General features: G+C 39.6%; 1 non-coding gene across 1 annotated transcript; it reads left to right on the top strand.

The window, feature by feature from the left end:
- Window positions 1-2,192: 2,192 nt before the first annotated feature.
- LOC127108732 (small nucleolar RNA R71) lies at window positions 2,193-2,299 on the top strand. Its single transcript, XR_007796249.1, has one exon. It is a non-coding gene; the product is annotated as a small nucleolar RNA R71 (small nucleolar RNA).
- The last annotated feature ends 5,504 nt before the right edge of the window (window positions 2,300-7,803 follow it).

Genomic DNA, 7,803 nt, shown 5'->3' on the forward strand with positions numbered 1-7,803 from the left:
GTACTACATGCACAGGGCTCACCCACTTACTATCCGAGATCTGGTAGATTATACCTGCCTCAAGTAACTTAAGAACTTCCTTTTTAACAACATCACTCATTATAGGGTTTATTCTTCTCTGATGTTCCCTGGAGGGTTTTGAATCTTCTTCGAGCGAAATCCGATGCATGCATACGGATGGGCTTATACCTTTCAGGTCAGAGATATTATATCCTAAGGCTGAGGGATATCTTCGTAAAACGTCTAAAAGTTGGTTCGTTTCCTCTTGGCTCAAGGTAGCACTGACTATAACTGGACGGTTCCTCTCTTCATCGAGGAACTCATATCTCAGGTTCTTAGGCAGTTCCTTAAGTTCTAAGGTTGGTTTTTTAGGGCATGGCATAGGATCTGGGGTAAGAGATAAACATTCGTAAAGGTTATCATCGATGTAGGGTTTCTTAAAGTCATCATCTTCCATTATGAGAGTTGATGGTAACTTAATTGTTTTTATAATTTCTTCTTGTTCTAATTCTCTAACACATTCATCAATGATATCTAAGGCATAACATGTGTCTCCCATCACAGGTGCCATAAGAAATTTCAAAAGTATAAATTCTATTTTCTCGTCACCTACCTCAAAGGTCAAATTTCCTCTCTTGACATCTATTATGGCTCCTGCAGTCGATAAGAATGGTCTACCTAGAAGGATTGGTATATCATTGTCCTCTTTGATGTCCATGACAACAAAATCAGTAGGGATAAACAACTGACCTATCCTAACAGGGACATCTTCCAAAATGCCTATCGGATATTTAACAGATCTATCGGCTAACTGAAGTGACATCTTAGTAGGTTGTAATTCTCCTAAGTTTAACCTCTCACAAACTGCTAAAGGCATTAGGCTCACACTAGCTCCTAAGTCTAGAAAATCTTTTTCGATGACATGACTTCCCAAAAGGCAAGGAATGGAGAAATTTCCAGGATCTTTATCTTTCTTTGCTAATTTATCCTCGGAAATAGCATTACATTCCAAGGGCTTCAGATAGTCAAGTCTACGTTTGTTGGTAAGGATGTCTTTGAGAAACTTTGCATAAGAAGGTATTTGGGTGATGGCTTCTGTGAAAGGGATTTCTACACGAAGTTTTTCTATAACTTTAATAAACTTTTAATACTGGTTATTGATCTGGGTTTGTTTGAGTCTTTGTGGATATGGTATAGGTGGTTTATATGGCGGGGGTGGTACGTAAGTTTTATCTTTAGGCTCTTCTCCTTTCTCTCGACCTTCCTGGTTTTCAGATTTCTCTGGTTCCTTTACTTTGTTCGGGGGTTTGGTACGTTCCGTAGAAGTTTCGGGTTCACTTAATCTTGGGTTTGGTGGCTCATCATAAGCGTTTCCACTTCGTAGGGTAATGGCATTGGCCTGCCCTCTCGGATTCTGTTGAGGTTGTCCAGGGAATTGTCCTCCAGGTGTAGTCTGAGGGGCTTGGTTTAAAGCTACCTGAGAGATCTGGGTTTCAAGCATCTTAGTATGAGTAACTATTTGGTCAACCTTGGTTCCTAACTGGGTAATCAATTCGTTAACATGAATGTTTTGGTTCATGAACTCTTTATTTTGTTGGGTTTGAGCAGTGATAAAATTTTCCATAATTTTCTCAAGGCTCGGCTTTGGTGGTACAAATTGCATAGGTTGATTTGATCTTGGGGCTTGGTAACTAGGTCTCAGAGGTGCATTATTTTGGATAGGGTTATTGTTCTTATAGGAGAAGTTCGGGTGATTCCTCCATCCAGGGTTATAGGTATTCGAATATGGGTTCCCTTGGGTGTAGTTCACTTGCTCGGAGTGAGTTTCGTTTAATAGACTGCATTCTGCAGATTGGTGTCCTTTGGTTCCACATATCTCACAATCCGACGAAACTGTGGCTACAGTATTTGGGTTTATGCACATATGCTCGACTTTAAGGGCTAATGCGTCCATTTTGGATTGCATCATGTCTATAGAGCTTAGTTCATGCACTCCTCCTTGGGCTTCCTTCTTCTCAACTGTTGCTCATTCGACTCCCCATGATTGATGGTTTTGAGTCATATCTTCAATGAGGGCACTAGCTTTAGGATAAGGTTTGTTCATCAGAGCACCGCCTGCGGCAGCGTCGATGGTCATCTTAGTGTTATAATGAAGTCCATTATAGATGGTTTGAATGATTAACCAATTTTCTAAACCATGATGTGGGCATGCTCGTAACAACTCTTTATATCTCTCCAAAGCTTCGAACAGCGATTCTCCTTGGTTTTGGGTAAATCTAGTTATATGGTTTCGAAGAATGGCGGTCTTACTCGGGGGAAAGTATCTAGCAAGGAATACTCTTCTAAGGTTATCCCAAGTCGTAATGGAATTGGGTGGAAGGGAATCTAACCATGATAGGGCTTTATCTCTGAGGGAAAAAGGGAATAATCTTAAACGGATTGCCTCATCAGAAGCTCCATTGGTTTTAAAAGTGTCTGCTAATTGAAGAAATATTTTTAAACGTTGGTTCGGGTTCTCAGTAGCGAGACCTGCGAATTGTCTCTGTTGCACTAGTTGCAACAGGGATGGTTTAAGTTCGAAATTATTAGCTGGGATGGTTGGGTTTACTATACTAGAACTGGGTTCTTCATTGGATGGTCGAGCGAAATCCTTAAGAAGTCTTTGGTTTTGATCTTCGGCCATAGCTCTCCTAATTCTATGAAAGAATAAACGTGCGCGAGCGTAACGTTCAGGTTCTGCCAAAGGATATACTAAACTTAAACTTCCGGTGCTGCGAGTTCTTCGCATTGACCGGCGGGAAATAACCTAAGTCTAAACGATATAACAACAGGGAAATGAAATTTGACGAAATTGGTCCCCGGCAACGGCGCCAAAAACATGATACGTGATTTTCGCAAGTATACGAACGCGTCAGAGTAATATAAAAGATTGTCGAATCCACAGAGACCAAGTGTCAATCTATCATTATCTATTGTTATGGTGTTTATCATAGGCAATCAAAATAGGTGTTTTTAGAGTGTGCAATGAAAAGTAAAGAGTTGAATAAAGATCAATTAATAAAGACAGGGTCGAATGTAATTCACATAATCAATTAATAATCCATGTACTTGCTAATAGAACTACTTATGGGCAGTGTTTCCTACTTTGAAAAGAACTAATTTAACGGGAACTGTCGCTTTCGCATATTCAGAACCGAGTTGTACTCCCTAATCAAACCCTCTTATTGTCACTTATAAAAAGGCGCGCATTGCGTTAGAGTAGTAAACCTATTTTTAAGAAATATAGTATCTTGACTAAGTTGAAAAGTATTATAACCTGGATTTCTTAACCAAAAGAGGTTCTCACGAACCAGACTCTAAACTTATAAACGCGTTCGAAAATAGTTTTAAAATCTCTTTTCTTCTTAAGTTAAAAACTCCTGATGAACTAAACAAAGCGCTTTTGCTGTTTTTGAAATAGTTAAAAACAATTAAGTTTAGATAGACATTGGACAACTTTCGATCTTACCCAACGGAAATTAAGTGCGGGAAAACTTAAGTTGAAAGTTAAAATAGCCCTTAAGTGTTTCTACGAACCATGGTACGGATTATCGGTTCAATTACGATCCTTACATTCTAACCTTAGAGATTTAGTTAGACATGGTAAAGTAAAGGTGCATTAATTTAAATAAAAATAGTGCGAGTGCGGAAAGTAAATAAAAGTAGTGCGAGTGCGGAAAATAAATAAAAGTAATGCGAGTGCGGGAAATAAATAAAGTAGTGCGAGTGCGGGAAATAAATAAAGTAAAGCGAGTGCCAGAAATAAATAAAGTAAAGCGAGTGCAGGAAATAAATAAAGTAAAGCGAGTGCAAGAAAATAAAATAGATAAAGACAAAGTAATAAAAACCTACTCCAATCGGAGGGTTGAATAAATTTGCAAAGCGGAAATGAAAATGGCGGCAGGATTAACTTCCTTCCAAAATGCTCCAAACTCGATTATAGACTCGATTACACAATTGTGGTAACACCCCAATGTGAGGCGATTACCACTTTAAAATACTGAATATATGCCTAAGTGAAACAAAGTTACTCTGAGTTTGCCTCTGCTCTAAGTTTGGATGCCTAAACAAGTGATTTCGAGTTTCTATTTATAAGCAAGTAAAAAGATGGAAATGACAAGGATGCCCTTCAACTTGAAAATGGGAGGGAAAATGTTTCCTCTTGTGGCGCCCGCCACAAGGCCAATCTGAGACGCCTTAGTGGAAGTAGTGGGGAACGTGGAAGTTGAGGGAAGTTGAGCTGGGACACGTCATGGCAGGGTCTATGGCCCCAGCCACAGTGGAAGCTACAAGTACAAAATGCTGAATTTTAGGGTTTTTAGCTCTTTTTCACTCCTTTTCTCGACCGGGGCTCTAATTAAAGTAAAAACCTGAAAATAAAGAAAAACATAGTAATAACACAACAAAATGACAATAAAACTACTAAAATTCATGCGAAATCGGAGTCGAAAGTACGGTGAATTTCATCGTTATCATAGACCTTCCATTGCTCTCTGTTGATTTCTTCGGGTACCGTATCGGTGAATGCCTGAGTCAGCTATCCTGCTAGTGGAATACCAAACAAAATGAGAACACTGCGGCGGTACGTGTTATGCAAGACATGCTCATGGATATTCAAATGCAATAACATGTTTATCAATTCCAAAGGGTATTCTACCCCTTGATTCCAGTCTCACATCAGATAAACGGTGTAAGAAGATCGAGCCATTAGGAGAAGCAGAAAACTCCGACTAGAATCAAGAAGAAGATATAAACCCCTGGGAATAGATAAACACGTGTTAAATGATATGAATGCAAAATGATGTGATGCAATGCAGTGACATGGGAATCAGGAATGCTGCATCCGCTTGAACAACTGTCAGGTCGCACTGTCTGAAGAGAAAACCACTGAGGAACATATAAGACATCAAAGCTCTTCTCCAACAAGATTACCAGAAAATCGGGTTGGTTGAAGGTTAAGGTTTCCTGAATTTAGCCCGCCCCTCACTGTTAGGTTCTAAGAACAGAAGTTCGTCAGCTTCTTGCCCTTTAGTCGAGAATAATACGTTTACCACTGAAGGTTTGGCATTATTACGAGACAAAAGACCTCCTCTGACTCCCCTCAACAGGACATCCTAAAAGCAAGTTCCCAGCCTCGGGGTCCTCGGATTAAGCAACGAGAATGCGCCCACCAGAGCTAATATAACCGCGTCTCGGACGAGAGGCCTCGACTGAGTCCTCGGGAAATGGTCACCAGAGTCGAAGATTTCTAGAGGAACATACTGTCGTTACGGAACACCCGTAGGACAGAATATATCTAAAAGAAACCTCGTCTGGGTGTGGGTCTTCATGAACGACTTAACGTAGCAACATGTTACGCAAGCGTCATGACTATCCACTCTAAAACCTGTGTATACGCTCAAGCCTGGGTAGTAGGCTTATCTCTCATAGAACAACCCACCCCAACAACCAACCAACTCAACATATCCAACAGATACATCAATCATATGTACACAATGCAATAAGATAAAACAGATAAATGGTGAAAGTAAATACTGTACAAAAGAATAAACACCCAACAAACAAGAAACGCACAAAAGCTAGGAGGGACTCGCATTGGGAAACCGGGTCCCCAGCAGAGTCACCAACTGTCGTAACTGGATGCAAAAAAACAACCGGCGAAAGAAAGAAAACAGAAGAGTCGCCACCGTTCGTTATTTATCCCAAAGGAGGGAAAGGAAACGATCGAAGAAAACCTGAAGAGAAGGAAAAGACAGGGTCTCGCAACAAAATCTCGGGTTCGGGAGTCGATTATGCGAAGGGAATGTATTAGCACCCCTACGCATCCGTAGTACTCTACGGGATCCACTCTTGTTGCTCTAGTCTAAATGGTGTAGGTATACCTAATGTACTATCTACTAAAAGAAGGTTAAAATAAAATGACTCGCACGGATGTCGCATCCACTGCATACGTATCTCATCTGAGTATGAGAATCAGAGTCTTCGTAGCTCGACTACCTATGGGTTAAAGAGAAGTGTGCTCTGTAAGACATCGCGTCCTATGCCTACGTATCTCGTCTGGAATGAGAATCAGAGCAAAACGTAGTTCAACTAACTACGGGAACAAGGGTCTCGATTGCAACTAGGGCAAGAGAAAGGGAAGGTCTCGATCGCAACGAGGGCGAGAGAAAAGAATCGCAACAAGGGCGAAAACAAGAAAGGATTAGTGGTTAGTCGTCAGTCAAACTCGGCAAGACATCGCATCTCGTGCCTACGTATCTCATTTGAACATGAGAATCAGAGTTTTCGTAGTTCGCCTAACTAGGGGTTAATGATTGCCATCTGAACATGGTCTTACAAAAGAGGACACTAGCTGTGTCAAAGGAAAGTGGGAAATGTGTTCAACGTCCTAGTAGTAGGTGTCGCAGCTCACTGAATTGAGTCTTAGGCAGTTACCTCTTTGCAATAGAACGGACTGACATGCCCCAAGATCGGAGACGCACAAAAGGTCTAAAAGTGGGGAAGCTCTGCCCTAGAGTTGTCATGCAATGTGGACCTATGTGTTAGGATTTACAGAGGGAACATCTAGCTAATGTTAGCATGCAAAGAATAAGGAAATTCTACCTATGTTATCATACAAAGGGTTCTACCTAATGGGTGCTACCTAAATGGAACAAGAGTCGACGGATGGAGCAAGGGGAGGAGCAACGGATAAGGGTAGATGGTGATGCCTGAGGCAATCGACTTACAGGTAGATGGCGATGCCTGAAGCAATCGACTTACAAGAGAAATGGCGATGCATGAAGCAATCGACTTAGAAAAGGATGGATGAATACGTGTTGGTTCTGTTAAGTTTTGAAAATGATTACTCGACGTTGGATCGAGCTTTTGATCTTGTTTTGAAATGATTATCGGATGTTCGTTTTAATTCTTGTATTAACAGATGAATAAAGAATGAAAGAATAAACATTATACACTTTATGGGAGAGGGGTACATTTGTTATGAATGGGGATGGTTCATGGCAATTAAACAATAAGAATATATGCCTCATACATCATACAAGTAGGCAACAGTTATTAATCAAATCAGATAAGTAAACAAGTTTGTAATCAAATCAAAGAATCAAATAATGGAGCATTAAACAATGCATGGGAGTATGAACATGTTAAACAATCAAGACATAATAAGCATGGATGAAAGAAACAAGTATAAAAGATGATAGATGAATCAGACAGATGAAAAGAAATGCACAAAAGGGTTCACTGAATAATTAAATCAGGAAATAAGATAAGGACCAAATAAAATCAAGGTAAAAGGCCTCTAATACATGGCATATGAGATGAACAACGGAGGATCAAAAGATCTCTTCAATTGCCATAAGCAATCCCTAAGTCAAACATCAATCATAAAGAAAGTCAACTGAAAAATCGAGTCAACTTAAAAAATATCAAATAAATAGCAAATTAATCAAGAAAATTATGAAAAATTAAACTAAGCTAGGTGGGGTCAGGACACCATCATCCTCCAAAAAGATTTTAAAAATAATGAAAATTGGTTCATAAATTGATTGAAACAAAACAGAGGTCAAAACAAAAGTCAACCAACCAAACTAGGTCAAAAATAAATCCAAAATAAATTGAAAATGAGAAATAAAATTCCAAGAAAAGGTCAGGTTGACCATGGGACATTGGTCAACCTTCATCCCAAAAATAAAAAGCTAAAAATAATTTTAAGATATAAAAATAAAATCAAGAAAAAAATGTGTGTTAAAATGGACCATTTAG

The sequence above is a fragment of the Lathyrus oleraceus genome, chromosome 7 (genome assembly GCF_024323335.1).
Source record: "Lathyrus oleraceus cultivar Zhongwan6 chromosome 7, CAAS_Psat_ZW6_1.0, whole genome shotgun sequence".
Classification (NCBI taxonomy): Eukaryota; Viridiplantae; Streptophyta; class Magnoliopsida; order Fabales; family Fabaceae; genus Lathyrus; species Lathyrus oleraceus.